Genomic DNA, 8,888 nt, shown 5'->3' with positions numbered 1-8,888 from the left:
ACTCATGCGCGTCGCTAATTAATTTTAATGCCATTTCGCCCATTGTTCGTTCGTTCGGCTGCTGTTTTTGGCACAATTGAAAAGGCAGCGAGCGTGCACTTTGACCTCAAAAATCGGCGAACAAACATCGAGCCAACAACGAGCAATTGAGCAACTCAATAGCAGCGCATAAAAATTCCATTAAGCACAACTGCCAAACGCACGCAGCACTCTTCGATTGAGTGCCGAAAAATTGCCAGTAAGCAGTGGAGCAGTAAAAACAGTCAAACAGCGAAACAATTGGTAACAAACGAAAAGCCAGGCGACATTCTTTTGTGCTCCATGGCTCCATGGGAGTGTCTACATCAGACAAACTGGCGACTGAGGACCCCTCGGCACACAATTCAATCCGAGCACGGAAAAAAATCCAGCTTTTTTTGTTTTGCTTCTGGGGTTTTTCACTACAACAATAAAATCTCTTTTAATACCGCGGCTAGTTCCCTGATTTTGGCACTAACATTCGGCTGACATTTATACTTTTAATGGAGCTAAACCCAAAGCTTTTATTCACTGACTTTGGCCACAAATGAGTATTGTTAATATTTATGTATGTCTCTTTCAAATTAATTACCCTGTTATTAAACAGAATTCAAGATATATATCTGACTGTAAATTTAACAGGTCATAACGTTATTTATGGCCTACTGTGATTGAATCATTTTTAATTAAATTTAATATTGAATTTCCTTTAAATAATTAAAAGGTGTTAACTGTGTTCGGAATATCTATAAGCTCTTTTCAACTATCATTTTTGCTGCTACATTTTGGCAAGTGCTTCCAATGAATTTTAAGGATTCTAAATTGGGTTTGAACCCAACCTGCCTTACTATGAAACGTATTACCATCTAAACGGGGGACTTCTCAGTAAACACAAGCACGTCCAAAAAAGGGAAGCATATTTATTTGGAAACGACAAGCCACTCGCTCATGAAAGTTTAAACTGCTGATAGCCAAGGTACAAAATCCACTTTTCTGTGTAACTCCCCAGCTGGCGATCCCTTCGCAATTGGATTGGGCTCCTTCTTGCTTTTCGAGCGTGAAAGTGCTTAGGACCCAATTGAGCTGACATGCCTGCTGGCCATCTAGCCGTCTTGCTGGAGATGCCACCGCCGATAGTCCTTAGCCGTCGTCCCTGGGGCGCAATGGGGCAATGGGGCGTGCGACCAAGTGTCAACAGCGAGGCGTTGACAAATCAGGCGTGGGGCAACTAATTAAACTGTTCGCCAAGAGAACTGCACACCAGAATTGCAGGCCGCGAAGGAGAACTCCCATTCATTCTGCACTCCCACGCCTTCTGGGGAAAGCAAACACAGGCAAACTCCCCCGGATAAATCCGCTGGATGCGGACACTCGAAAGGTTAACACTACGCGTGGTCGTTGTTTCCGTGAAGCGATGTTGTGGGCCGCCGATGCTTGGCCACTGGAATGGATATTGCTGGATATCCGCCCCTTTGGGCGACCGCGTTGTCAACGGATTCGCGTCTGAATGAGGACTGCTGGCTCCGTGGCCGCGCCAGCTCGTTTTTCAGGCCAACTCGAGCCGACGGCTGCCGACGGACAGGATACGACGGAATGTAGGTCCCTGTTGCCAAACCGCGCCCGCCTTCAGTCGCCTCCGCCGCATCTTCGGCTCTTCGGGTTCGAGTTCGTTAATGGGGAGGGAAAGCGGGGGGAAATGGGTGGCAGTGAGGCTCCCACCCACTCGGCCGCTCGCTCAGTCGTCCTTGTCGCCTATGTACTCGGTGAGCGCTGAACCAACGGCCCTCAAATGCAATGACAGAGCTCTCCTATATGTTTTTGCGACCGTAGTTCTCTGCCGTTCCCGTTCCGTACTTTTCGCAGGCTTAGCGCACAACTTTGTAGGCTTAAAACTGAAGGACCACATTTGGCAATATCCAAGGTTGGATCGCTGAAATGTCAGGGCGACCGAGTGGGAGGCTGCGTGGTCCGAAAAAGTGCCAACAGACCCACACATAACCACAAGCCACTAACCACTCACCTCCGGCTGGGGTTTCATGGGGGATTCATCATATGCTCATTTCGGGCCCCTTCATAAATACGTTTATTATGCCATTTGACTGCTGGCCATTGTTTGTTGCGTGCCACAACAGGCGGCAGGCAGCAGGCAGCGGGCGGCAGGAAACGAAACAAAAGGCGAGAGCAACAAGAGGGCCACACGGCGTATACGCAATTTCCGTGCATCTCCTGCCTCCATTATGCTATTGTCGCTTTTGTTTGTTCGTTGCTCGTGTCAATTGCTTTCGCCTGTCCGTTTGTTTATGATTATGTTCCTCGTGATTGTTCAACTTGGCTTTATGGCGGAATGCGGAGATCCTTCCGCTCTTGCCTAAGCTGGGTCGGCAATTAAATCTCTGTCGACCGATACAAAATAATCCAAAGTTTGCATACTTTTTGTTTGAAGTTTAATGGCAGTTTTCAAGTTTCGTTCAGCAGCTCAGCTCGTTAGCATTCATTTGGCCGCTCCGAGCTGAGCACTCTGTTGCTCAAGGATAACCAGGAACTCACTCGCCGAGCCACTCACTCATTCGGAAGCCCTCTCTCTTTCCGAGGAGCCAACCCTCCCCGAGGTCGCCTGTGCTCAGGATGCGCCTGCGTTTGCAACAGCTGGCTTTCCTGCTCGCTGGCCCAGCGGCCAAAGGTTCAAAAACCTTGTGTTTGGTTCAGCACTCGCAAACATTTGCCACTCGCCACCGTACACTGCGGCAACGACCCAAAATTTTAACATGGGAATATACAGATTTGTGCAAAGGGGATTTGGCTTTATGCTTGAAAAAACAACTTTATTTTAAGTGGTTTTGAAATTTGTAAATGTTTTGAATTTTTTTATTTAATTTTACTTTACTTTTTTTTGTCAATGATAATAAAAACTTAAAAAAGTAGTTTTCTACTTTTCCTTTTTTTAGGCATTTCTTCTTACCATTATCTGGATCGTAGAAATTCTGTACTAGTTCGACTTCTCCAAAATAGGGTTGGGCAAAGGGTTTCCAAAAAATCTTTGCGGTCTAAAACAAGTTTTTTGAGAATTATTTAAATTATTTATTTCCAAAAATATTTAAAAGGCGTTGTCGCTAACTCTCGATTTTATTATTTGGGAAATATCAGACTCCTAAATATACTTCTCCGAAAACTCATGGAAATCACATGAAAAATACGAACTCTTCTATTCAACTTATACTTCACATTTCAGCAGTAGCGCCATTGACTCTTCCATGTTATGTGCGGCCGTTTTTTAAACTAACAGCCATTCTCTGCCACAGTAGTTCCAAATACTGCCAACGCAATAAAATGTGGCGCGTTTGACCGAAATATTTATTGATTTAGTGAAATAAAGAGTACAAAAAAACAGTAAAAGAAAACTAACACAAAAGATTATTGGCTAAAAAATGCATAATATACGCAAACAATAATATTGTATACTATATTTGCTGGTGTTTTCGTTTTCTCCGTTATTTTGAGCTAATCTAATACTGTTAAACTCTTTAGAGCTCCTAAAATGAATATAAATGTATAAATGGGTTTTAATATTTCTTCAAAAACAAAACAAATAACTATATACACATATATGATGTTTTTATATAATTTCGAGTTTCATGAAATCATTGCTTATTTAGATTTGCAAATATTTTGGTTGACGGAACTATTGGAATATTCCACATGAAAATTGACAACTCTGTGAGTCAGCGAAATATGGTGGTCTCTCTTTAAAAACAAACAATTTTCTATCTCTTTCTAGAAATTTCCAGCCTACACCTATGAACAAAATTCAGCCATTAACGTTACTGTTGAAAGAAAATGTTCTAATTAAAAGAAGTGTCGTGCCTAAAAGACTTAGCAAAAGCGATAAGATTTTAACGATATTATATTTTCCTAGATCTCCTTAATATTAGTTAATGTTTAAACTTATTTTTATTGTCAAGCTAAGTTTCCTGAAAGTTATTTTATTTTAGCAATGCCTTATTTTACTTAAAAGGAAATTCAATAGGCCAACCAATCGTTTAAAGAGATCTACATTTAAATGCATCTGCGATATCCTTAAGGATACAATGACAGGATACATTCTAGAATCAGGTAGAAAACTAGTAGGATTCGGGCTTAGCGACCCTTTTCCTCAAATGGAGGGTGGTTTTGTAGCATAGTGATGCATAAACGCGTGAGAAACCAGCCCGAGTCACGTAGTCCGATGTGTAGTATAGTGTGCTCGCTCCAACCCCAACCCCAATGCCAAAGACCCGAGAGACTGGCAGATGTTTCCCGAAGCCAGCCAGCGGGTATAAATAGGGCCGCCTTTTTCGGAGAACGTCACTATCAAATAAAAAGTGTTCAAGTGTAGTCACAGTGTAGCTGAAGTAAAAACTAATTTAAATAGTACAGAGAAATTTCCACTCTTGCAATTGGCAAGCAGTAGTTTTTGTATCCTGAAATGGAAAAGTGTGAAAATCGTGTCGCTGAGGAGGAGCAGCAGGAGGAGAATTGCAAAATTTCGGAAGGGCCCACGTAGAATTCGATCCACGTTGGGCGTTATTTGCTCTCGAGTTGGAAACAAAGAAACCCAGAAATCCACTGGAAAGACGTGAATTAGTCATCGATTTTGCTGGTCAGCGTCGGGGAATTTCGCAATGCGGCAGGCAGTGGCAGTTTTTGGCGTTGCAGAGGCAGAGTTTCTCGAGTTTGGCTAGAAAGTGGAACCCTAGGCAGTCTAAGGCAGAACCAGGATGTCCGGATGTCCACTCCCTATTGGTCGATAAGGCGATGGCCCTGACCTGCGGACTTGAGAAAATTGGGATAGGAAGCCAGGTATATACACACAGCAGCGAAACCAGCGTGTTCTACTTCTATTCGTAAGCCCAACCTTAGCTTAAGTCGTAGTTAATAGCCACAAGTCGACCTCCAGCGAAAAGCGTTTTCAAACGTCGCCGGGAGTGTTAATTTTTCTGCAAAGAAAAACACAATTTTATCAAGTTGCGTAACTGGGATTTGTTCCCAGATTTTCAGCATTCTATATACTCGATATATACTCAAGTCGAATGTTCTCGATTCTCGTTTGCAACCCCCGGATTGAAAGGCCACCACTTGGCTCACTCTCTATAAATAGCGTACTCAAACGCCCCGTTTACCTCTCGCTCCCACTGTGGGGAATACTCATTTATATACGTATATATTATACATACACAGAGCTCCTACATATGGATGTATTGTAATTGGATGGCGACGGCAGCTACGCAAAACCGCTGTGGCGTAAATTCAGTGCTCTTTGTTTGCCTCCCCACCGATTTACCGTTTTGTTCAGTGGAAAACTTTCCAGCCTGACGATACTCCCCACTTTTCTCTCGCTTTTACTGGCATTCTTAACTAGTTCGTAGTCGTTTTAACACTTACCTAGCTGTTAACTTTATTTGTAACCATCTCTATATGCAACTCTGCCATACCACTTAACCAAGCAATATGTATTTCTTTCTCTAAACTTTATAGTTGGGCGTTGAAAGTTGATATCGATCCGCGAAATGTCGATACCCTGCGCGAGCATGGGTCGGCATATGGGTGTTGAAAATGCACTCGGCCCGATTGCAGCGTTTTTCGAAAGCTGCGTCTGCGACCTCGACTGGGATTAAATACCCGTATCCGTATATATCCAATGTCAAAAGGTCGCGGACCAGCCAGGGTGCTCGATTCGGTCAGATTGAGTGTGCGGATTGTGTTATAGGAACACTGGTGTATCGACTTCTCTGCTCCACTAAGGGTGAATGAATGGTGACCGGTGACCTACCGATGGGCCCTCACTTGCTTACTATCATCGAACAGTTCCGTAACTTGGCAGCGTATTGAATCCGTTCAATGACACATCGTCTCTGGATTAGAAACCGATCCGACAAGGTCGGATACCCCGCCAGTCGGTTGTAAATACTATATTTGTTCTTATGTTCAGTTGTAAAGTCAATACGGAAGATACTTATGTACTTCCACACCAACAATGTGTCACTTTTGTTCTTAAATACCAGAAACTGTTTTTAATTTTTTGTTTTGTACACTTCACGAATTAAGAATTACCTGTACTGATGTAATTTAACTTGTCCAACCACAACAAAAATGCAAAAAATGAATATCAAAAGAGCTCGATAATGGAAGAAGCCACAGAAAAAGTGAATAAAAAATTCAAAAGTTCCAAAAATAAATTTCGAAACATTTGCTCGTCATATTTTTTATTTCAAGCCAAGATCCGATTTCAGTTATACCATCGAGCTTAAGCGTAGCGTTGCCAAAATTAATCCCATGGAGGAAGGTCCTTTGTACCAACATGACAAATAGTCCACGTCTTACACACAAGTATTACTATGATGTTCTCAAATCAAGTCGAATAATCGGACCATGTGTCTGCATTAAAAGGAAGGGCCATTGATCTCACTTAAACGCTAAAAGTTTGTATCGGAAATATTATACGAAGGCTAAAGAGCTCAGCTTAAAAGTACGTATATTTCGCAATAAATTTTCTTCACACTTTTAGGACGTCGATACATGAAGTTTTTCTGGAAACAATCAACCAAATTACTTACACTTGGAGGGTACAATTTCTACAATATTTTATACGCGAAAACAATATATATAATAAAATACTAATATTTGAACTAATAAATAATTTATAATACAACCTACAAAAATCACTTATTAGGTCGCAAACTACTCAAAGCAAGTCTCCGCCTGGATATTGATACAATACGTACAAATCTAAACCCCCTAACTATAAGTTGTAAAAACTTTATAAGTTTTGCAAACAGTTCACAAGGTTATTTTACTTTTTCAGAAATTTAAATGTCTATTTTTCGGAGGTTAACGGTGAATATTTTATGGTTTGAAACATAAAAAATAAGCTATCGAAAGTGTGTCGAAGGATGCTAAAATATATACATATGTGTCATAAAAACTCCTCTACTCGTTCCTACATACAGCAGGTGTTCCCTTGATACAAATAGGCAGGATCTTTAAAATATATTCCAAACAAAATCTGCCATAAGCTATTATAAATAACCTTCTAATCGTTCTTACATGCTAGGTAGGACTACAAAAATCAAAGATGTTTTCCATATAAAATAGGCAGGAACTTAAAAACATGTCCCAAACAAATTGTTATAAAAAATTCCCTACTCGTAAACATATGTTAGGCAGGACTACAAAACATAATCTGTCATAAATGGTTATAAATATTCCTCTAATCGTTACTTCGTGTTAGGTAGGACTACAAAAATCGACGGTGTTTCACATATAAAATAGGCAGGATTTCAAAACTATACTCAAAACTTTTACAAATGATGTTCCCCCTGTTACATACCAAATAGGCAAGATTATAAAAGTATATCCCAAACATTATCTGTCATAAAGTGTTATAAAAATCCTCTACTCGTTACTACATGTTAGGCAGGACTAAGAATAAAACGTTGTTCCCCGTAACAAATATAAAAGATTAAAAAAATGTTTCCCAACATTATCTGTCATAAGTTGTTATAAAAATCCCTCGTAAATACATCTTAGGAAGGTATACAAATATTTATGGTATTCCCACGTACAATTAGGTAGGAATTTTCTAAATACGTATATTTGAAACATTACCTGTTAATAACTGTAATAAATACTTCTCTACTTGTTAATACATGTTAGGTAGGACCAAAAAATTAACGTTGTTTTTATATAAAATAGGCAGGAACTTTTAAAAAAAATCCCAAAAATTATCTGATATGAATTGTATTAAAAATAACCTTTTCGTAAATACACATTAGTTATGACGTAAAAATGAATGGTGTTACCCCGTAATAAATAGGCAGGATTTCAAAACTATATTTCGAACATAATTTGTTATAAATACTCCTTCACTCGTTACTTCATGTTAGGTAGGACTATAAAATCAACGGTGTTTCCCATATAAAGTAGGCAGGATTTCAATCATATCCTAAACATAATTTGTCACAAACTATTACAGGCAGGGTTTCTATGCCAAAAATCCCAAACATTACCTTTCACCAATCGTTCCCCCGAAACAAATAAACCGGATTTTGTTTAATTTATCTCAAAAATGTCATAAACTGGTATAAATACTGCTCCACTCGTTACTATGGTAGGTAGGACTACAAAAATCAACGGCGTTTTCCCGTATCAAATAGGCAGGATTTTTTAAATATATCCAAACATTATCTTTCGTAGAGTATTATAAATACTCCTCCAATCGTTATTACACGTTAGGTTGGACTAAGAAATTTAAAGGTGTTTTTTTTTATATAAAATAGGCAGGAATTTATAAATATATCCCAAACACTATCTGTCTTGAATTGTAATAAAAACTCCTCTACTCGTTCCTACATATTAGGCAGGACCATAAAAAATAATGGTATTCCCACGATACAAATAGGCAGGTTCTTTAAAATATATTCCAAACAAAATCTGCCATAAGCTATTATAAATAATCCTATAATCGTTACTACATGCTAGGTAGGTGTTTTCAAAGGTGTTTTCCATTTAAAGTAGGCAGGATCCTAAAAATATATCCCAAACATATATAAAAAATCGTTTACTCCTAAATACATCTTAGATGTTCCCACGTTACAAATGGTGTTTCTGGTAAAAAAAAATAGGCAGGGTTTCTACCCCACATATCCCAAACATTAACTTTCATAAATACTCCTATGGATATTTTTTAATTTATCACAAAACTATTATAAACTGGTATAAATACTTTTTCACTCGTTGCTACATGGTAGGTAGGACTTCAAAAATCAACGGCGTTCCCCCGAAAAAAATAAACCGGATTTTGTTTAATTTATCTCAAAAATGTCATAAGCTGGTAT

At 39.4% G+C, this 8,888-nt stretch overlaps 1 long non-coding RNA gene across 1 annotated transcript; it reads left to right on the top strand.

The window, feature by feature from the left end:
* Positions 1-3,971: 3,971 nt before the first annotated feature.
* On the top strand, positions 3,972-6,243 carry LOC108098500. The gene is made up of 2 exons (XR_001771848.2): positions 3,972-4,854; positions 5,530-6,243. It is a non-coding gene; the product is annotated as an uncharacterized LOC108098500 (long non-coding RNA).
* The last annotated feature ends 2,645 nt before the right edge of the window (positions 6,244-8,888 follow it).

This window comes from Drosophila ficusphila, unplaced genomic scaffold (genome assembly GCF_018152265.1).
Source record: "Drosophila ficusphila isolate 14025-0441.05 unplaced genomic scaffold, ASM1815226v1 contig_791, whole genome shotgun sequence".
NCBI lineage: Eukaryota > Metazoa > Arthropoda > Insecta > Diptera > Drosophilidae > Drosophila > Drosophila ficusphila.
The sequence above is the reverse complement of the archived record's forward strand: the minus strand, read 5'-3'. Positions and strand labels throughout refer to the sequence as shown.